This window comes from Callospermophilus lateralis, chromosome 3 (genome assembly GCF_048772815.1).
Source record: "Callospermophilus lateralis isolate mCalLat2 chromosome 3, mCalLat2.hap1, whole genome shotgun sequence".
Lineage (NCBI taxonomy): Eukaryota > Metazoa > Chordata > Mammalia > Rodentia > Sciuridae > Callospermophilus > Callospermophilus lateralis.
In genome coordinates, this window is record NC_135307.1 from 129,548,423 (window position 1) to 129,572,145 (window position 23,723).

Genomic DNA, 23,723 nt, shown 5'->3' on the forward strand with positions numbered 1-23,723 from the left:
ACTTGCTGTGCAGATTAAGTAAGGTTACATGTGTTAAACATTCTGCATCCTCTCCAGCTCTACTTCAATACCAATTCTCATTACTACATGGGTCTTCATGCCGATCTCTGCTTATTTTGCATGTAACCTTCTAATTCTAAAGGTAAGTAAGGGGAAGCTTGGAGAGGGGTCGTGACTTGCCCAGCATTGCTCATGAAATAGTACTTTCTCTATCACTGCACTTTCGTTCTGCATTGTCTATTGTGCCCGACAATAGGCTCCCTGAGGACAGAGAAATTCATTCTGGGTTTGTGTTAGAGGATCATCATCATCATCACCACCAGCAGGACTTCAGTATGTGCCAGGCCCTTTTCCAAGCACTTTTGGCATGTCTTAACCAACTTAATTCTCACATACAACCTGTGAAATAAGTTCTATCATTTTCTGAATTTTACCGAATAGGAAACAGGCTGAGAGAGGTTAATTACCCAGTGTTGCACAACTTGCAAGGAAGGAGCCAGAAAGTCTAAAACCAGGCCCAGAGGACTTAACCATCAAGTGGTGCTGCCTCTCTGGCAGCAATCCTCCATGATTTTTGTTGGATTGAATTTAGTCAGTAAGATTGGGAATTGAGCAATGTTATAATGACCCTGGACATGCATTCAAATTCTATATTGACACCTGCTTTAAAGGTGTCATCTGAGACACACACAGGAAGAACCATGCCTCAGGGTATGACTGAAGGGGAGGGAGTGAAGGAGGCACTGGAGGGAGGTGTGAGGAAATTCTCAGTTCAGGTCCACTCTGGGACAGCGGAGAGCAGAAGTGGGTGCTGTGGAGGATTGGGAGCCAGCACCCCTCATCCATGCCATGAATGAATGGTGGGACCACAGTCATTTGTGACAACATGGATAAACCTAGAGGGCATTATGTTAAGTGAAATAAACCAGGCACAGAAAGACAAATAGGGCATGATCTCACTATTTGTGGAATCCAAAAAAGTTGAATTTGTAGAAGCAGAGAGTAGATAGGTGGGTACCAGAAGCTGGTAGTGGTAGTGGGGAGATGTTTGACAGGTAAAAACTTTCAATTAAAAGATGAACAAGTTCTGTGCTTGTTTCAGCAGCACTTACATTAAGCTGGAAGGATTCAGAGAAGATTAGCTTGGCTTTTGTGCAAAGATAACATTCATGCTTGTGAAGTTTCCATAGTTTTGAAAGACATCTATGATTTGGAAGTTCATGGTGAAAGGGAAACCAAGATTCCCTTAGTTGTTCAACAGTTATTTGTAAACCATCATTTTCTGCTTCATGGTAGGTGCATGATAGGATATCATCCTTTTGTAATCACATCTAATAAACTCTTTATAGCCATTGCCTAAAGGCAAAAGCAGGTTAGTGCAATGTAGAATTTTTCATTTTGTTAAAAACACACTCAAAGATACATGAAATTCACAGCTCAGCATACTAACTTATCATAAACTCCAAATAATCTTGTTACTGATTTTGCTACCATTCACCTCAGATTCTACCAAAGAAACATAAGTATTGGTGAGTCTTTGTGACTGAGTTGAAAAACATTAATGAGAAATTTTGGAAAATAATGCTGACAATATTTAATCTATCATGCAATTCCTCCAATTATAATGAAAAGACTTGAACTCCCTGAAATTAAAAAAAATACAGTGTAAAATTGATCAAGTTTTGGGGACCTAATGTAAAACCTGGGCAATGAGGAATGTGTTAATTAATTTGATTGGAATAATCATTACATGATGTATATGTCTATGAAATCATCTCATCATACACATAGAATTTATGAAACTATTGTCAATTAAATCTTTGAAATTTTTAAAAAGAATACACAGACTGCCTTGGCTCACTGGTTTCTGAGTTTCTCAGTTCCCCTTCCAACCTGATAGATGTTACCTGGGGTTAGTCTCACATACCAACTCTGACAATGAGAATAGGTTCTCTGGAGCTCTGTGCTAACCAGTATTTGGAAAACATCCGGTTTCAGTGGAGAATGAATTTGAGGTGCCCCACATGTGTCCAGGAGCAGACCATGGGCCATGTTTTAGCTTGCCTAGCTCCAGTTCTTCCCTTTCTGATAGATCCAGATTCCTATAGCTTCTCCTGGCCTCCCAGGCTACCTGGCATTGGGGCTGTGGGCTCTGTCTAGGGAGCTGAGTGACACAGGCTGACCCACCCAGAGCTCCACCCCAGATTCTTGGCACTGTATGTACCATGTTCTAGCTCACTACATGCAGACACATGAGCACCCTGCCTCCCTCCCATCCAGAGGGACAGAGGCGGTGCCTCCTGTGGCCATCTCCACTGCCCAGCAATTCTCTTTCTTCCTTGTCCCTGCATCGTCTCTGCACTGTGTTGTTGTTGGATGATGGGAACAAGGTTGAACATCTGCCAAACATCTGGTCATGTCTCCTGAATGTGCTCCCAACCAGACGGGCAGGAAGCAGCTCCACCCTTGAACTGAGCTGCCAGGGCCTGGGGCTGCCACTCCAGGACATTGCCTGGTTTGCTTGTGGGGAAGGAGGGGGAAACCCTGAGCTGAGATCTGGTCTCTTACTTTAGAGATGGGAGAGGCCTCTGGGTTCTGCATCCTTCCCTTTCTTTCCCAGAAGGGGCAGTGCTGTGGGTTAGGGGCATCCAAGAGAAGAGAGAGACCTGCCAGAGATGACTGAAGAGGTAACAGGAGAAGTTCAAAGTCCCTGAGAGACAAAGAGGGGAGGAAGTGGCCATTACTCCTGGAATAGATGTGGGAAGGAGACAAGGATGAGGGCGAACAGTTTATTTGGGAGGTAATAGGAAACAGGGAAGAAAGCAACCTCAGGAACAGGTGTCTGATCAAGTAGGTAACATGGGGGGTGGGGCTGGGACTTCATTCCACTGTGGGAACTGAGTTGTAGGATTTTGAGACAGGGCCTTACTAAATTGCCCAGGCTGACCTCCTGAATCGCAGTTGAGATCACAGGTGTGTGTCACAGCATTGGTTGGACAGCCCTGTTTGAAAGTGGCAAATAAAGGTTAACAATGGAGAGTAGTTGGGAACATAGTCCTATTGGATAGTTCTCTTTCTCTTCCTTCTCCCGTCCTTTACTCTTTCTTCCCCTATTATTGTTCCTTACCCACCTCTTCCCCTCTCTCTTCTGTCATCTTCTCCCATCTCCCTCTCTCATTTCTTTTACTCTCCCCGTCTCTTTCCTTTCCTCCTCTCTGTGTTCTTTATATAGCCCAAACAGCCCTTGTTTAAGAGATGAATTCATAAGGTGATTTTAGCTAGGTGTAGTTGTACACACCTATAAACCCAGCAACTTGGGAGGCTGAGGTGAGAAAATTTCAAGTCTGAGGCCAGCCTGGGCAACTTTGTGAGATCCTGTCTCAAAATAAAAATATAGAAAGAAATAGAAAGTACTGGAGATGCAGTTCAGTTGTAAAGCACCCCTAGATTCAATTCGTAGTATCAAAAAAAAAAAAAAATGACAACTACTGCTTTCACCTTATCTTCCTACCTCTTGAGGAGGAATCCTTCAGTCCCATTCTTTGGGGTCAGTTCCTCCCTATCCCCTGGATGGACACTGAGCTATTTCCTTTGGCCACTTGATGTTCCTAAACCCTTCAACACCTACTAGTGTAGTTATTAAAATGCTCTTTTTCCACATAATGATTATCTGTTGAACTTGAGGTACAATTGTGCCTTCCCGCCTCCTTCCGTCTGGCTTGCTCCTGGCTGGAGATCCCTGCTGTTCTGCACCCCAATTTTGTCCACTGCAGTTTCTAACACTCTTGGAGTTGGAGTTTGAGGGAAGAGAGTAGGACATCAGGAAAGTTCTTTCCTGGTGGCACTCACAGGAGACCTGGTTCTGTGTTCTGTGTTCTCTGGTCTTGGCAGATGGCCAAGGTCAGCCTCTATGACTTTCTTGATATACCCAGGGGAGTTCATTGGGATATTACCTGCTCCAAGCATCTTACCTGGGGTTTGTGTTTCTTGTCCAGTCTGTTGCTTATTTCAGCCTCTGAAATAAGAAACAGATTGCACCTTTGTATTCTTTCTGCTGAGGTCTTTCTACTCTTCCCAGGATGCCTCCTAAGTGAGACCCTAAATGAGCCTTCATTTTTTTTCTTTAATGTGCCCACAGAAACTAGCCATGAATCCTTCGAGCCCTCCCAAATTCTAGGAGTGCAGATCCATCACAATACAGCCGCTGCTTCTTCTTTTTTTGCCATCAAAACAGCAGCTCAATATTTCTTTCTCTCCTTAGCCTTTCCAGGTGGGGTCAGCACCTGGATGTCTTCCTCCCTTCTGGGCATGCTAACCAACATCACCAAATGGTCTCTTTGAAGCTCCTTTCATCGAGTTTAGGGTGGAGGGAGAAACATTCTATACTTCTTTCTTGGGGGTGGAGTGAGGACACGCAAGCCATCAATCTTCTCTCAAATACCTCCTGTTGTGTTTGAGTCTTGTAAACCTCTCTAATAGCAGCAGGAGGAGTTATTGGTTACTTTATTTGCAAATGTTTCCAAGAGAGAGCCATAACACATAGTTCCCCAAACTTATGCCATTACAGAATTCCTTTTGCTTTATTACAGTACCTGGAACATTAGACTTTCAGAGGACTGCTGTATTCCTCTGTCCCTCCAGTTCTTGCCCGTCCAGAAGATTGATCCACCAAGGCTCAGCCTGATTTCCCTGTCCTCTAGGAGCCATCTTTTGGCCTCATCAAGTAGAGTTAGGTACTTCCTTCTCAGTGTTCCTTGGTTGACCCATCCACACCTTGGTCCTCATTGGTGCTGAGGTGGCCCTGCTGCCACTTTGTCCCTGTAGTAGGCCTCTTCTAGTCAGCGCCCAACAAACCCTCAGTTAACTTCTGCTTATTGTCTTTGGCAGACTGGAACTTCTCGATTATGTACCCAGCACGCAGGAATGGAAGCAGCTCATGTGTGCTCGCCTCAGGGATGTGGGCTCCATCTCCCTCTCTCCTGCGCACCTTGAGTTTGCTTTGTGGGTTTCCCTCCAGGCTGTGCAGTCTGTGTTCTCCCTATCACAAGTGGGTTCAGCTTGAATTAGGCAAAAGTATTTCCTGATTCATTAAACACCAGGATCCATATGTTTTTTGTGCCCATGTGCCCTGTTTTCATGTCCTCCTCTCTTTTACCTCCTGTTCATTACCCTTTGGGATCAGAAGTGTGAACTTCCATCTCCCTATCTCCTCTGTCATAGCCTCCCATTTAGGGAGGCATCTTAGACTAAGATTTCCCTCGTAGGCCAAAGGCATTTTCTTTATATTATGGAATAAATTATGAATTCATCATCTAGGCCTCTATTCTGATAGGCTTGGTATGAAAATCAATTGGAAAATCCCTTTCTGGCAATAAATCTAGTTTATAGGAAACTTGTGGCTGGAGATTTAAAAAACTGCTATAAATGTATGAATAGCCAGATGACTTGTTTTACCTTCCTACTTAAGTGGCCTCTATCTGCCAGCTTCTCCCACCTCCCAGAGGGTGTCCAGGCAAAGAATGAGAACCAAAACACAAAGGAGAAAAGCACATTAATATATTTAAAAATAATATACCAACAAATAATAATGCACCTATGCCAAGATAAACAAATAGGAGGAGGGAGACCATCCCAGGGAGATGCTTTTGGAATCAGGAAGACTTCACAGAGTGAAGCCATTCCAATAGTGGGAAGAGCCTACCTTGCAATTGTGAAGGTCTGTTCAGGAAATGAAGATTTCAAAGGTGAGTCAAAGGAATTGTTTAAGGACCATACATTCTCCTAACCCAAGCATCTGAATTACCTGTTGACTTCAGAATTTTTAGTTCTATTCTGATTAAAAAGTAATAAGTGTTCACTGTGGGAAATGGAGGAAAATGAGATAAATATTGATAATTTTCAGTGTATCTCTTTAACATGTATTGTATATGCCACCATCAGAAGCTATTACTAGAGACCTAGGCCAGAGGCATGATTATAGATTTCAATAAATCAGGTCTGACTACTGCCCCCATCTCCACCCCCACCCCCAAAAAGAAAAAAAGTACTGGTGAAAAGCAGAAAAAAATCTTCAATTAGTGTAGCTACACCAGGAAGACAAGATGACTCACATCCATCTTGTCTTCAGGGATACTGATGTGAACTTCCAAATTTTATAGACAAGAGGACCAGAAATGTTCACCGTCCCTCAATCTTTGTCAAAATGTGCTTTGGTTGATTATTGTTTTAGGTTTCATCAAGTGGGAACTTGCCTGTGATAAGAAGGGTATACTGGGGTGGGGGGTATAACAAGAAGTTTATCAGAACTATTGGTCCTGGAATCCAAGGTGGCTCAGAGCACAGGAGACATATGCAAAATGGAGGCAGAGATGTCAAGTTTTTTTTTTTTTTTGCTTTGAGTTACCCACTGGACTTTTGCTTTTCCAGCCTCTGAATCCTTGTTACACTGCCACACAAGCAAATGGCTTGTGTTAAAGCATTGAATGTTGGGATTAATTTGTTTCTGCTATGGTTTGAATATGATTTGTTTTCTCTGAAACTCATGTTGAAATTTGATTCCCAATGTAAAGGTGTTGACAAGTGATGGGAACTTGGAATGTTTTCTCTCATATATGGGAGAAAGAGCAAGAGAGCGCATGCAGGAATAAGACAAATGACCTCACAAAAATAGAAGGAAGACTAATAGAGTAGAGGAAGGGGACCAAGAGGGGAGGAGGGAGTGAAGGACATGGGGAAGTATTGGGGAATCAAATCTACCAAATTATGCTATGTAATATTCATCAACATACTACAATGAATCATTTATGTGTATTATTTATATATATCAAACAGCAACAGCTAGAGAAGGAAATTGGAAAACTAAAGCAAGCAGATCAGGAAGAAAGGGAAGGTACTGGTACAAAGGGAAGGCACTGGTACTGGAAGGTACTGATGTTTGTACAAATATGGCATAATGAATTCCACTATTATGTGTAATTAGAATGCACTAATAAAAAATTAAAATAAAAAAAGAGAAGTGATGGAATCTTTAAGAGCTGTGTGGCTCACTAACTGTACTCTCACAGGACTGGGCTAGTTCTTGCAGCAATGAGTGAGTTCTTGCTTCCAAGGGACTGGACTCATTACCATGAGAGTGTGTTGTTGTAGAACAAGCCTGCCTGTTTTATTTTGTCTCTTTCGTGTGTACCCAATTGCCCTTTTGCTTTCCTCCATGAGTCAAAGCAGCATGAGGCCCCTCACCTCATGTGTTTGGACTTTCCAGCCTCCAGAACCATTAGTCAAAATAAAACTCTATTCTCTAAAAATTAGTGAGTCTTAGGTATTCGGTCTTAGCAACATAAAATGGACTTGGACATTGACCATAATATAACCTGGCTTTTTCTGACTAATTTAGAAATTGGAAGTAGAAGTGGGATGCTGCTGTAACCAATAACTAAAATATGTGGCACTGACATTTTGGTTAGGCAACAGCAATAAGGAAACTGGATCAGAGACTAAAAAACCAGAAGCCCCTGTTACAAAGTGGTAAAATATTTATAAGAATAGCCTGGGATAACTTGGAAGGCATATTGCTTCCTAATGAACTTGAAGCTATGGTGGAGAGTTTAGAAATGAAGTGTTGGCACTACACACTGGTTGCTATTGACCATATTTAACAAAATGTGAGAAGGAAGAAGCAAGTACAAAAATTTTACTAGTTTCCAAATAATTGACTAGTTTCAAGAGTAATAAAAAGGAATGCAGAACGGCCAGAAACTAAGGTTGAAAACTATTTGCCTCTAGATGACGAACGGTAAAATATGGGATTATGAAAGGCTTTGAGAGGTCAAAGGCAAATATCAGATTGAGAATTTGCTACCCAAGTGCAATCTGGGAAAAAATGAAATTAAGGGTGTGGCTTTCACACCTATCATTAAAATTTCCCTCTGGCTATGATATCTTAGAGAAAAATTAGATGAAGCTTTCATACCCAGTACTCCAGGTTGCTTCAAGGTAGCCCCCATTGCAATTGTGTGAAAGAAGCTTGAGGAAACAGGCGAGAAAGCAAAGCAGATCTGGGAATCAAGTCTTGAAGGAACAGTGGGTGTGGCTCCTGGACGGGGAACTGACTACTAGTTTCTGAGAGGTACTCTGCCAACAAGACAAAACAAGAGGTCAGTGGTAGAGTGCTTGCTTGGCATATGTGTGAGGCCCTGGATTCAGTCCTCAGCGTGGAAGAAACAAAAAGCAAAAGGAAGCAAACAAAAATCCTTTCCTCAAAAAAAAAAAAAAAAAAAAAAAGGAAAGAAAAAGAAAGATACCACTCCCCCCAACCACCACCACATGATTTTGGCTGTAGAAAGCCTGTGATATTTTGTGACAGATAACAATCCTTGGGACTTCAACCATCTATAGGTAACAAGCAGTTTGACAAAGCTATGAAGGTCCCAAGGAGGATACATTTTCCAAAGCCCATTTCAGATGTGGCCAAGGAGGCAATGGAAGAGGAAGAACCTTCTAGAATGTATCCATGGAGTATAATCCCAGGGGCTCAGGAGGTGAGGCAGGAAGATCGTGAGTTCAAGGCCAGCCTCAGCAAAAGTGAGGCGCTAAGCAACTCAGTGAGACCATATCTCTAAATAAAACACAAATAGGGCTGGGGATGTGGCTCAGTGGTCGAGTGTCCTTGAGTTCAATCCCAGTCACTGCCCCCTGCAAAACAAAAAAAAGATAAGGGGTTGCCCTCTGGAGAGCAGAATGAAGGATTATCAGAGACTACCACTCTGGAATCAGAGGCCTTTACAAAGGTGTCCAGTAAGATTTGAGTTTCTATGGGTCTGTGAAGGCTGGTTCTTCCATTTAGTTCCTCAATGACTTCTGCCCTGTCCCAGCTCCACCACTGAATCCTAGATATATAAAAGGCAGATAACTTGACCTTTAGGTCAGTGGTTGGCAAACTGCTCCCCATGGCTAAATACCACCTGTTGCCTTCTTTTTGTAAGTGAATTTTGATTGTGTGTTACCTGTGACTGCATTTAGTGCTTCAAGTGGTTAGCTAGACTATCATATTTATTTTCTGGCCCATTAAGAAAATGTTTGCTGATCCCTGTTCTAGAATAATAGTCCTCTGGACCAAGAAGAGCCACATCTGACCTGAAGCAGAGATGGTTACTCATCTGTTGGAGATCTGGTTTTCTGATTTAGATGCCCTTTGACTTGATAGGACTTTGGATTTTGCAGGGTGATTTTTTAAATATATTTTTTGTAGGGGGAGGAGAGAGAAAAGGAATAGTTGGTGATCAGATTGTGGCTGACACATTGAATGCTCACTCAATATCCATGTGCCCATTCTAATTGCTTTGCAGTTAGATACCGTCAAAAGATTGAGTTCTAGGCGATAGGTCATGAGTGAAAGTGACATGTGTCACTTTTGGCCTGAAGCATTGAAAGCCCTTGTATATTTCTCCATGCTGTCTTATCCCCTGCCATGGAACTCTGAATCATCATGTTGAGAAGGTGCAGACACAAGGTGGAGACAGCCTGATCTGAGTCACCTCTTGGAAGGACTAATAGAATTACACCTATGCCATAATTTCAATATAATTGAATTTATACTTTCATAAAATTTATATTTAGTAGTATAATTTTAAACTTCTATTACTAATAGTTTCCCATACTACATAAAATAGTCTTTGAGGACGTGATTTTTTAGTAACTTCATAATATTTCATTGGATTGTTTTATTGCTAATGCTCCATGCTTGGGAAGGAATGGTAAGAAAGGTAAACTCATTCAGTGCTTGGAAGAGAACAGCTTTGTGCAATTTTTCTGAAATGCAATTTAATAATGCATTTCTCCCCAGTTTTGAAAATTTACTCATTGAAAATTTACCCTTAGGAGGGGCTGGAGTTGTAGCTCAGTGGTAGAGCACTTGCTTCCCATGTGTGAGGCTCTGGCTTTAATCCTCAGCACCACATAAAAATAAATAAATAAAATAAAGGTATTTTGTTCATCTACAATTAAAAAACAGGAAAAAATTTACCCTTAGGAAACTATGAGTAAAATTTATCGATGAGGATTTTGTGTTAGCTTTATTTGTAATGTCAAAATTGGAAATATTCTAAATGTTCACAGTAACAAATCAGTTACATAAATGACAACGTGTTTCCAGGCATCGCCTGTTTGTTGATGTGGCTTGTTTAGCATGGAGTGTCTGGAACTTGAGACCCAGAATGTGGATCTGATCTAACAGTTGGCAGATTGGATGCCTCTGCCTTTCACACTGTATCTATTCATTCCCTGCTGACTGCCTCAGATTATGGATGGGGCTGGCCAAGGTTTTTCTTCTCTTAATTTCCTTGGCAGCTCACGACTTCTGGCTGCAAAGACTCTTCAGATGGTCTCTTGGACATCAAACAACTACAGCCCAACATTTGGTTACATAAAGTGCAAATGAATCATGAACACGTGGATTATATTTCCGTTCAAATACACAGGGATTTCAAATTATGGGAAATGGACTCTAGGTTGTACAAATTGGAACTGTGTTGGAGAAACCTGTGCAATCACAGAACAGATCCTCGGTTTTGTATGTCCATCTGCTCTTCCCCAAAATATTTCTCCTTAGCACCCTAGAAATGGAAGCTATTTAAATCAAGAGGATGCTGAGAGCTAGTTTTTCCTCCAAGAGAGTTGGGAGGCCAGATGAATTTGCCAAAGGTTCTTGAGATTTATTTGTTTTGTCCCAAAGCCAGTGGAGACTAAACAACATGCAAAATGGTTCCTCCCTTCTCCTTGGCTTCTGTATTGGAACTTCCTTAGTTTCCATCCCTCTTTAGTATCATCTTTGTCTTGATATTGCATGTCTCTTCCATTGATTATCTCCCAAATATTGGTGTTTTCTAAATCCCATTGTTCCTACTGTACTTCTTAGGTTATTTTAAATCTGAACCCTTGACTTTCTACTTTCTATATGCAGATGATGCTCAAATTTCTAACCCCATCTGGATCTTTCTCCTGATCTCCAATTCCTGCATTCATATGCCCACTAGGAATCTCCACTCTCTATAGCCCACAGATGCTCAAAACTCCCTATGTCCAGACTGAACTCATTGTGATTCCTCCTCCTTCCAGTTGTTCTCCCTGCATTTACTATTTTAGTAACTGAAAGTGTCAATCATTCAGCCACCCATGCCATTGTTTAACAAGTTTAAAAAAATTTGAGTTCTCACTATATGTCAGAGCCTGAGTTAGGTAAGGAAATATAAAGATGAATAAGATCTAGGCTTTGCTCAGAATGTACTCACAACCTAGGGAAGAGGATGGACATATAAATGAATAGGAAGAATGCAGCATCAGCAATATGCAGAGGATGTGATAGCCTGGGAAGGAGGTTTGACTCACATTGGCATTGGGGTCTTTGAAGGAGGGTTCAGAAGGGTGATCCCTGAGCTGAGAATCAAAAGGCAAGATAAAGAAGCAGGAGGGAGCATATGCAAAAGCAGGGAGATGAGAACGGTGGGAACTATCAATTCAATGTCAGTGTGAATTTGCTGTGGCTGCAGAAGCAGACAAGGGACAGTTGATGAAAAGCTTATATTCCTTGTTCAAAAGGCTTGTATGACCTTTTGCACAAATAATTGTGCCAAAACCAGTAGAGATACAGAGAGTTTATGTTGCCTCTCAGAGGAATGATAAGTAGAAAATGAAAAGGTCAGATTGCTATGGCTGAGGGAGAGGGTGAAGTTGAGGCGTGTGAGACTGGTGAATGGGTACAGAAGTTAGGAAATATGAGGGTCACCTTGGCTGTAGAGCATGAGAATCTCAAGAAGGAAGAGGCAGGGCAACAGGGAGAGGTTAGTGGGTTTGAGAGATGGTTAGGATGTCTAACCGTCAGGAAGTTGAGATAAGGAAAAGAAGGAGTCAAGGAGGTTTGCAGACATTGGCCTGGATGATGGGAACACAGTAGTGATGCGAGGACAGAAGACATAGGAGGCCTCAGAAACAGTCTCCACATTTAGATAGTGGTCCCTCGAACTCATTCTGTGTCTCATGCTTCTGCACCAAGGTACACAATGGTTCCTGTGGCTCAAACATGCTCACTGTCCTTTCCCATCTGGCTCACCCATCAAACCTTCAGAGGGAACTCATTGGAGCAGAACCTTTCTGACTTGGCTCAGTGGGCTCTGGGCCATCTTCTGGGCTTCTTCCACATCACCCAGAGCTCAGGCTGTACTTATTCCCAGATAATTCTATTCCAGTGCGTTTTCTCTGTCCCTTCCATCACTCTCCATTAGACAAGGACAGTAGGCTGGAGCCATTAGTTGCTGTTTGCAGACTGCTGAACTCATCTTGGGAAGAGCTGAGGGTTCTTTCTGGCTACGTAGCTAAAATCCAAGGCACCTGGGAAGCGAGGAAAACTGAAGTTTTGACACTGTGACAATTGTAATCAGTGTGGTTTCAGGGAAAGAGGAGGAATCATGAGGAGTGTAGTATGTGACCATCTAATGGTGTGATTTGGGGCTGTAGTAACTTCTCTGCCTATTAGGAGAGTGGAAAGTTTCTTCTGTGTGAGTGAATGACCCAGTACATTTGGAGGCAAAGCACAGAGGCAATCAAGCATGGGCCGAAGTCATTCAGGAACCATGGTGGGAAAGAATGGCTGGAGGAAAAGTAATAGCAATAGAAGGATCAGCAAGATGGCAACAGGAGGCTGCACTAAGAGTTCAGTTGTGAGGATTTAGGCAGTACTCTCGCTTGGTTCCTCAGCACTGCAGGATGAGAACCAGACACAATGGGATGCTTGAAAAGGGCAAAGAGGAGAACAAAGATTCCAGGTGCAGAAGCCCAAGGCTGAGACTATAACAGTAGAAGCAAAAGGATCATTGGGGCTGTGTCCCCTACAGATAGTACATGTATGGAAACAGTAACTCAGAAGTGCTCCAAGACAACAGGAGCATTGTGTCCAATGCAGACAATGTGGGACAGCAACCCAAGTGGATTTCAGGCCTTCAATGTGGTTCTCATGAAGGATTCATGGACTGACAGCCTTATTGGTGACCTCTGTTATCTCCATGGCCAGTGCAAAGAAGAGACAGTGCAAAATAGCTCTGGGAGGAGTTGGAAGGAACTTGTTCTGCAGAGAATGGGAAGCTTCATGACTTTCTCTCCATGGGGTCTTGTCTGCATTCTCATTGTTGGAGCTCCTCTCTCTCCATGAGCTCACTCTTGACCTGCACATCTTCCAGTCCAACCCCACCTCTGTGCTTACTAGCACTTTGATGTTCTTTTATTCTACCCTTGGGACTTTGGGCTGAGATCTGGTCTTTATTATTGATTCTTAGGCCTCCCTTGAGAACTGAGCCTTGAACCTCCCTTGAACCTCTTGTGTCAACTCCCTGTACTTTAGTCTGCCTCAGAGAGGAGACATGGCCTTGAGTGGACCATTGGCCCTTTTTTTTTTTTTTTTGGTTGACATCCATCCAGGCACATTCAGTTCTCCGTGGAGAAGTAGGATTCAGACAATGGACTTTTGTCTTCTGAGCATGGCATTCTCTGTCAGCCTTCATCCCAGCATTCTGTCAAATAGTATTGGTGTTTTCTATAAAACTTTCCCTAGGTGGATCCATTGAGTAATCTGGGACCAAAGTTAATTAAGGTAGGAAGAACAAAACTTTCTTGTACCTTCAAATTGTGGGTGCATTATCTACTTATTCCCCACAAGGGAGAACAAAGATATGATACCCCAGGACTTAGCCTGAGACTTTTGTGCTGATTTTGGTTCCCAAGTAATTCTTGGGTCCCATCCGTCACTCTTTGTTATTTATTGTTTCCTGGGCCCCTGTCTAAACTAGCAGTGGAATTCTTTTACTTCTCATTTTTTGTACTACGATACCATCATCATCACCGCCATCATCATTGTCACCACCATGATCACCACTACCACCATCAGCAGCATTGCCAAAACCCCCACCATCGCCATTAACTTTTTTTTTTTTTTAACAAGGACATAATCTGTCCAACTATTACTGTGAAAACCCACTTGAAAGTATCACACAGAACTCAGGGAAGCTGGCATATTGTGTTCAAAACTGAAGGCGTCAGTGTACCAATGAGCATGTTTCATCTCTATGGAAAAAATACAAGCCATGGTCCAGGGAGGAAAGCTGCAGGCCTTGAATTCTGGTAGTCTCTGGGTATAGTCCTTCAAAGATCAGTCTCAAATTGGAAAGAGGCTGGAGAAAAACAGCAAGTCTGGAACCAGAGGGGACAGAGTTCATGAAGAAGGGTTAGGAGCCGGAGCAGGTAAAGGATTGCTCAGAAGTAGCCTCATAAATGTTGGCACCCATTGCAATGATCCTGTTCTACCAAGAGTTGACTTGAGTCAGATTTGTGAGGACAGAAAAGAATGTAGTTAGAGGGCAGGCATGTGAGTCACCCATGCTGATATGTCTGCAGCACCATTCCTAGCTCAGTTCAGGTGCCCAGGAGTCCTTGTTGCATTGAGCTGACTTCCTGGTGACAGATAATATTGTGAACTTTCTCCCCATGAACTACAATTGCTTTGGGGACTTATATATAGTTAATACAGTATTTTAAGAATTCTTTTTATATTGGCCATAGATAAATAATAATAAATATGCATGTATGTATACATATGCAAATATATGTGTGCCTATATATACACACACACATATATATATATACACAAAATGTAAAACATATGCACATAACCTAAAACTTTTACATTAAAACAATAAAAGTCTTCCAGAACAAAATAAGACTTTATATTTCTGGGTCTGTAGAATGTATTTTATGACAAATTAAATAAAAAGGCCAGAAGGTCTTCAAGAATGTACTTTCACAAGTTCAAAGCACATGAAATACTGATAAAGCAAGATTACTGGTCTTTATAATTTACTGAGATGTCTTTCTGCTTGGGAGCCCCTGTGAGCAAAGAAGACCTTGACCAGGACACCTCTGGGCTCCTCTTTTGCAATGCACTGGTTACAACACTGGTTACAACAGGACAATGTAGCAAGCATAGGTGGCTGAGATGGATTCTGATGGTGTGAGAGTGGTTGGCATGAGTGAGTAGTCCCTGGGGTTTTTCCTATTTCTATGATTATTTGTTCTTGAAAAAATCATTTTCCTTCCAGACTTCAGTATTCCCATGTGAGAGGGCTGCTTTTGGACGTGAGTTTCCCTGATGTGTTCAACAAAGTTCTAGGGGACTGCTAGGCAGGGTAAGGGGGCAAGGACCATGGACTTGTCACCCCACTTTCAGCCAGAGAAACTTCACATTTATCTGTGTTAGCTATTACTGTTCCATGCAGGATATTGTTTGAAGAAAGAGATCTGGTCCTCTCAAATTACATGAATTAGATCATCTATTATCCTTTCAGCTCTGACTTCACTAGGTCCATGATGATGCTTGCCCAAGGCTTAGACTGGGTACCAAAGTTCATTTCAGGCCTCTCTGGGCACAGGTCTTGTAAGTCTTTTTTCTTTTTCTTTTCTTTTTCTTTCTTTCTTTTTTTTTTTTTTTTTTTGCTGATGCAGCTATTTAGTTCTTGATTGAGAAACTATAATTGTCACTTTTATGGTCCTTAGGTAAGAATGTAAGAATACTGGGTGTTAATCCCACCTCCATCATTTCTTAGTTTTGTGATCCCTGGCAAGTCCCTGACCTCTGTGGACCTCTATTTCCACATCACAAAATGGGGAAATGATAAAGAGTAAATAATATATGTGGTAGGGTAGTTCTTTGTAACGTGTGAGGTGTGTAAGGATCGACCATCATTATTGGGTGTTTGATAGTTAATCAGATTTTGAGGTTTCCAGTGCTAGATGACCTGATTGGATTTCAGGACTTTTCCCTGAGATTTGGGCTCATCAAATCTTCCAGGTTAGGGAAGCAATCTGTGCTTATGCTCTTCTTTGAACTATTGTGTGAGGCTCAATTCATATTTAACATAAATGTTTAAAAATTATAAAGCATTTTACTGTGCATGTGGCACACTCCTGTAATTCAAGTGATTCAGGAGGCTGAGGCAATAAGGACCTAAGCAACTTAGCCAGACCTTGTCTCAAAATTAAAAAAAAAAAAAAAAAAAACAAACAAATAAAAAAGAGGGGCTGAGATGTGGCTCAGTGGTTAAGTGCCCTGGGTTCAATTCCTGTTAGTTAATACATATATAATTAACATATATATAAAATTTAAAATGCTATAAGTCAATATAATAGACTTTTTCTATAATTTTCTGAGTGCAAAAATAAATGATCAATGTGTCAAAATGAATTCTACTGTCATGTATAACTAACTAGAATAAATTAAAAACTAAAAAAAATTAAAAAAGATAAATGATGAAAGCAATGAACATGTTAAGGCTAACGGGTTTACTGAACAAGAAAAGATTTTAAAATGTATTTATTACCCACAGAGTTGAAGGCAACTGGGTTAATGGTCACATTTTAAGCTAAAATATAGTTTACTGGCTTTTACTGAGTCACCCTGGCTCCCTTAGGGTCACCGTCACGTAGGCTGTCACCTGTCACTCCACATGGTGTGGCAGCTCTATCTGTGAGAATGTGTGGGAAGTGGCCAGCAGTTGGAGAGACAATGCTGACCTCTTCTGATGACAAAGCTTGGGGGACACTGCAGGCCACTTGCTACATAGTGCCCTGGTGGAGAATAAAGAGCAAAGTCTTCAAGGTTTGTGAGCTTGGGGTGGCTCAGCCCTCTTCTGAGTTAAATGTGACTTGATAATGTCAGCAGGGAATTCAGAGGCCCAGGCAATGGGAAATGGGAGGAAGGAGGCTGTGGGAACTGGTCCTGGGGCTGCCATGGGTCTGGCCCCTGGAGAACCACAGATTCATTATATAACAGGGAGTGGTGGAGTTGGACTGGATCTGGGCTGTCTGCCCTGGGGAAGTAGCCTGAGCTGGAATCTGATGGGGCAGTAGCTGGTGGCCTTGGAAGCATGGAGCAAGGGCACCAGCATGTCCAATCTCTGTGTTAGAGGCTGCCAAACTAGATGGAGTCTGAGTCAAGAGGAAGGGAGTGGGAAAGGCTCCAGGATCTTAGGGAATGGATAAGCCAGTCGACTGAAACAAGAGGCAGGCTCAGCAGACCTCACCAGTACATGAGGACTGAGAGGACTCAGGGCTCCTGCCAGGCCCAGCAGTGAGGTCACCGTGGGCCTCACCAGTCAAGCTTTTTGAGTCCCCCAGCATCTTGGCTCTCTGTCAAAATTGGCTCAGGGCTGGGTGGGGCCCACTTTGTAACTGTAGGTATCTGTGTCCATACCCCTGAGAGTCTGAGGGACTCCAAGGACTAATCCAGGAAAGGACATGGCTGGCTGAGGTGAGCACAGCTCAGGGTACTGCAGAATAGCTGGGAGACATCAACACGTTCAGAGCTCCAGCATTCTGCCCCTGAAGGGCTGGTGAGAGGGTGCTGCTGCTGGAGGCACAGCAAGGTCAAGGGGAGGACAGAGTGGGAAAGCGGTTGGTTGAGATTACATTTCTCCCCAGGTGGTTCAGTGAGAATTGGGACCTTTCATTTTTTTTTTTTTTTGTTGTTGTTGTAAACTCTTGGATGTAACCAAAAGATGCTTGCTTAGTCTTCTTTGTACAGGGGAAAGATGGCAAGGATTTAGGATTTAGATTTGTGTATGGAAGAGTCACATATAAGGATGAAAGAAATAGAAAAACTTCCCACATGTGGAAATCCCCTCCTCCACATTCTAGCTTTTCTCTATGATTTGTGATTATAAATGAGGTTTGTTGATTGACACCTCTCCAGTAGCCCTCACTGTGGGGTATATTCTGAAAGAAAGGGATTGTACAAAGAAGCTTGGTGATTTAAAATCTTCTGCCTAGAGCTGGTGGTGGCCTGAAACTAAGAAGTCAGTGTCAGGGGCCTTCCATCTCAGACACTTGTGCTTGGGATCCTCAAGCCAACCAGCTGGAAATCATATGCTTGCACCTTCATTTGACCACTGCTGTAAATTTGGGAAATGTTAACCTCAGAAGACATGGTGTCTGGCTAGTGCTTTCCAATGCAGCCTCCTGAACTTCCCACCAAACCTCCCACAGCACAAAGAATAAGTCAAAAACTTCACCAATGCAGAAACCTATATTTAAACCACACAATTTGGTTGAGAAAATCAATCAACAAACATTTCTTGAGTATCTATTGTGTGCCAAGGACTGTTCCAAGCACTTGGGATAAATCAATGAACAAAACAAAGATGTCTTCCTCACTGAGAATGCAATCTCTACATCTATGCATACCTCCCTCCCTGGGAACAAAACTTGTTCCTCTTGGGGAAAAAAGCAAATAATACAGAAAAAAAATATATTTTTTCTTTTCAGGGAACAAAATCTGTTTTTGTTTGGAAAAAAACAATTTATAAAATACAGAGAAAAAGAAATCAAAAGCACTCCCAATCTCACTAGCCAGGAATAACCTCTGTTCACACCTTGGCATAATCACAGAAAAAAAAAGTCATATAAAAACACATAGTCTCCCTTATTCTTCTGTAACTGAATGTAACTCTTAAGACTCCTTTTGGGCAGATGATGGGAAATTAATCTTTTTCAATTCAAAATAATTTTACTCCTGATTTAAAATTTAGCCCCTTCTGGGTAACTTGTCAATTCCGGGTTCCCTCCTTGTGTGTCTGCTGTGTAAGATCGTGGTGTTGGGCAGGTTGCACAGCCCACTGTTGCTTCTCTGTTGGAATTCTCTGCAGAGGTAGTCATCAGCATCTCCAGCTTGTCTGCGGAGGCTCCATCCTCACTATATTGAAATGAGGAGTCATCTGGTTCTTCGATCTGTGAAAGTTGACCTGCTTCCTCCACGTTCAATGGTCAAGGATTTCCTGGAGCAGCTGGCATATCCAGATAACTCTAGATATCTCTACTAGGACCCCATAGGAGCATTCAAATGCACTCACAGCCCCTCTGTGAGACCCAGAAGAATACTCCAGAATCTTTGTCCTAATACCCTGGATGGATGTTTCTACTCCAGATAGGTTCAGGTTACTCAAATGAGGCTCTTTTCTCCCAGAATTTTAGGCAGGAAGTGGGCACGGTGTGTGAGCTCTTCTCTATTGCATTCCAATGCTGTCTCTTGATGCCAGCTTTTGGAAGGGGCAAAGTCCATTTTTGGTCCAACCTGTGACTTAGAACCTTACCCTCTGTAATGCTAGGTAGATTTTTATCTCCTTTTGGACATGAAAAATACTGCCCTGGTATCATCCCTTGTCTTCTCAAATGGTCTATGATATAAATTTTGTGCTTTGCTTAGAGTTCTCCAGGCTTCTTTCTTCATAGTAACGCCAAGCTTTGGACATCAAAGAAACAAATGAAATAAAACACAAATGCAAATCTAGTCATTTCCATACAAAGTTTGTAAGACAAAATATCATCTTACAGTTCTGAAAGTCAGAAGCCCAAAATGGGCCTCGCTAGGCTAAAATCAAAGTGTTGGCAGGATTGCATTTCTCTCTGGAGGCTGGAGGGGAGAATCTATTTCCTTTCTTTTCCAGCCTCTGGAGACCACCTGCATTCTTGGCTTGTGGCTCCTTCTTCCATCTTTGAGGCCAGCCATGTGGCTTCTTCAATTCTTTTCCTGGCTCTCACCTCCTCTTCTGCCTCCCTCTTCCACTTGTAAGGATTCTAGTGATTATGCTGGGCTTGTCTGAGAACCCTGGCAATCCCCTTCACTGATTACCAACCTCAATTCTGCCTGCGATCTTCCTTCCCCGCTTACCATGTAACATTACATATTCAGAGGTTCCTGGCATCAGGCATGGACTTCTTTGGAGGAGCCATTATTCTGCCCATCATATCAAAGAATAATTCCTTGGTCAAAGGCTTGATTCATATGATCAAAAGCCAAAGCTGCTTTTTTTGATGTTTCTGTACTATTTTTAAATTTAATTAAATTATTTTATTTTTTACTTAGTGTGTTATAATTATATGTAATATTGGAATTCGTTGTTACACATTTGTACATGCACACAATATAACAACATAATTTGGTCATTCTCATTGTCCACTACCTCCCCTTTCCCTCCTCACCTCCCACTTGTTCCCTTTCTCTATTCTATTGGTAAAAGCTATAGCTTATAATATCATAGCTTTGAAATTGATTGAACAAAGTCAGCTTAGGGTTTTCAAAGATAATGATTGGACTTAAAACATTTTTTAGTTAAAAAAATTTTATCATCCTATAGGTGGTAGACATTGAAAGCCATTGCTCCTTCCTCAATTGTGGGGTAAATATAGTGAATAGTTGAAAGTTCAATGGGATATTGGTGAAAAAAAAAACACCAATTCCATTTTACTTGTTTGTATTTAATCTTGTTTCCTGTATGTGGATCACAGTATACCCCATTTTTAAAACTATTTTACTTATTTAGCCACAACATCAGACATGTTTCTATGAAGTCAGGTGCACTGGCGCACTCCTGTAATCTCAGCAACTCAGGAGTCTGAGACCAGAGGATCACAAGTTCAAAGCCACCCTCAGCAACTTAGCAAGATCCTGCTCAAAAATAAAGAAATAAAAAAAAGGTCTGGGGATGTAGCCCAGTGATAAAATGCCCCTAGGTTCAATCCCCAGTACCAAATAAATAAATAAATAAGACATCTTTCTGTGACCATAAAAGTTAATTTATCACTATTCATGCCGGGCATCTAGGTCATTCCCATTGCTGCTGAGGTTGGGTACTACTGAGATACGAGACATTGTATATCTCCTGGTGCTCATGCCACAGTGGTGGCATCCTACAACCCCAGGGCCTAGGAGATTAATAAGTTAGTCAGAGTAAGATAGGACTGACAGTAGTGAGGTGGCAGCTCTGATCCCTGCCCTCACCATGGGTAAGGATGACTCTGGGGGAGCTGTTCTGATTCCAAGTGCTGATAACAGAGATTTTTCAATCTGTAATACTCCTTTGAGAAATGATTAAGGTTTTTTTTCTTAATTACTGAGGATTGAACCCAGGGCTGGTATACTACTGAGAGAGCAGTATCCCCCTCCTTTTTTTTTTTTTTTTTTTAAATTTTGAGACAGGGTGTGGGAGGCCATCCTCACACGTGATTTGAGTTACCTCCCTGGCTGGGCTAGAGGCGCTTAGGCACAGCTGTGTCAGAGCTTTCCCCACCCTTCTCAGGTCCAAGGGCTTGTCTGTGCAGAGGCTTGTCTGGCCACTACCCCGAAGACCCAATCGTCGCCCCTGACCTTGGGATGCTGCCCCCCTTAATCTTAATCTTCATTGGATGGGATTTTCCCTAGAATTTTTTGTTCCCTAATAAAAACTACTCCCTGGTGTATTCTCTCTCTCTCTCTCTCTCTCTCTCTCTCTCTCTCTCTCTCTCTCTCTCTCGCCTCTTCAGTAAACCTCGCTACTACAATAGGTGGCTGGAGGCTGGAGCTAGGAGGAGCTGTCCTGGAGCTGGTTTAAAGGTAATTAGAGTCTTGACTCTTTAATTCAAAACTCCCTAGCGGTTTCTCACGTCTCGAACCTTCGCTGGTCGTGGGCTAAAACAGGGCTTCTCTAAGCTTCTGAAGCTGGCGTTGGGCTAGCAATCCTCCTGCCTCAGCCTCCCAGGTCAGTGGGATTTCAGGTGTGTGCCACCATACCCAGCCTTTAAGGTATGTTTGTGGGGGCAAGTGTGTGTAGTGGGGGAGATCACCTTGATTTTGAGGTGGATTAAGCAGACTTATGGTGATTCTTGGAGGTCCCAAGTGTAATATTGGTCAATGGGCTCCAGGCAGCCCCATCAAGGACCATGCCAGGAAGACTTGGGCACCTGGCAGGCCACGAGTTAACTTGGGAACTGGACAGGGTCTATGTTGTGGTGTCCCTGGTAGGTTTTTGTCTCTCTACCAAGTAGAGCGGGCTTTCCCTTCCATCCAGTCACACTGCTGTGTCCAGAGACATGAACTGCTCTTCAGCCATTACAGGAAGTTTCAGTTTTATTTGCTCACTTGTTACATATTTTGCTTTTTTCAATGGGGACCTAAGGATTTATTTAACCCAGCAGTCAAATCAGTCATTTAAAATAATAGGTACAACTTGTCCAAGTCGGAAAATAAAGCTTCTTGGTATGAGAAGACAAGCAGGGGAAATTGAGTAGAGGAAGCTGAACACATTTTACAGCAGGGTTACCCAGAGCTGGGTCCCCTTTCCTTTGATCCTTCCTTGTTCTGACACAGGCAGGAGTTCCAGCGCCTTCTGTTTGTCTTGATTAAAGCCAGCCTCCACCTTCCCCAGAGTCTGCCTGCCCTTCTGGGGACACAGACTGCATTCACCCTGAGCAGCTCTGCCCAAGCCTCTTGCAACTTTTATGAAAGGCGTTTTCACTTGGATTAAATGGGCACTGTGTTTGTGTGTGGTGTGTGAGGGAGAAAATGAATCACTTCAATTTGGGGTAAAAATTTAGGTGTTGTGTTTGTCCCGTTCAAGTACATAAACACATCAGAACTCATTAGAAACACTGGGGGCGGGGTCGGAGACTCAGCATCGGGACAATGTGAACAGTGGAGCACATTTTCCATACATTAGACCTCAGAAAGAATTGGGCTCTGCCCTCTCACAACATCTTCTGGATCCAAAGGAAAGTTTGAGGTTTTACATTTCTGTTTGCGGTACAGGAAAAGGCTTATGATCTGAGGGCTTGAGTCAGTGAAATAACATTGCTTTTATACACATTTGCTTCGCAAGAAGTGCAGGAGTTGGAAGCGACCGTTGTGAAACATTAAAGATTTTCTGGCAGAGGGAAAGGGATTTTTTTTCCTCCTCCCTCCCTGCCGAGGAAAAACAGTTCTAACGAGGAGTTACTTTGTAGTTTTAACTCCCATTCAAATACTCCCAGCCCTGGAGGCTGTGGTTGATCGCCCCCCCACAGCATCTTGATCCGGGTTTGGAGGGAGTTTTCCCGGCTTTCCCTCATCCTCCGAGCCCCCGTGGTCATGAGTTTGCAGAAGAGAGTCTTCCCCAGAAGGGAGACCGGTAAGTGGAGCTTCTTCATCTGTCTCAGGGGATTTATGGGGAGATGGATTGGAGGGGCTGATCATTTTTGACATCTTCTGGGCAGGATGGAAGAGCAGTTTTTGTTACACTGTGCAGTGTGTGTGTGTGTGTGTGTGTGTGTGTGTGTGTGACTCTGTGTGTGCACATGTTTGTGTGCACATGTGTGTATGCATGCCCATGTGTGTGTAGTAACAGTCCCTGACTTTCTATCCTTGCAGAGACTGGCTGAGCTCTACCATGTGCTTGGCAGAGGGGTGAAGGGACATATCATAGGACCCTTGAGGGGATAAAAGTGAGCTCTGGCCAGCATAGAGCTAAGTGCCCTCCCTTCCGTGAGTGTTGCAGGCAATGCTGAGGCAGGGGCATTCACGTCTGAATGCTATAGCTGTCAGGATCCCCATCAGCTGGGCTCCAGTTTCAGCAGAAGCAGAACAGAAGAGGGAGCTGCTAGAATAGAGCACAAGTCTCTGGAGCACAGGGACCCCCAAGACTGGAGTCTTGAGCCTTGCCTGGTAAATCTTAGAACTGGGAGGGTCCTCTGGTATCCTGGCTGGACCCTGCCTTCCTGCAGGTACAGCCCATTAGATGAGATCATTTCTTATAATAACCTTCTTCTTTGCTCCAGAAAAATAAACAATGAGGCATCAGGGTAAAGGATTTTAACCCTTCTGCCCAGCTTTTAAAGTCAGTGCT

General features: G+C 42.8%; 1 non-coding gene across 1 annotated transcript; it reads left to right on the forward strand.

The window, feature by feature from the left end:
- The first annotated feature begins 1,090 nt into the window (after positions 1-1,090).
- Positions 1,091-1,195, forward strand: LOC143396033 (U6 spliceosomal RNA). Its single transcript, XR_013090926.2, has one exon. It is a non-coding gene; the product is annotated as a U6 spliceosomal RNA (small nuclear RNA).
- Positions 1,196-23,723: the final 22,528 nt, after the last annotated feature.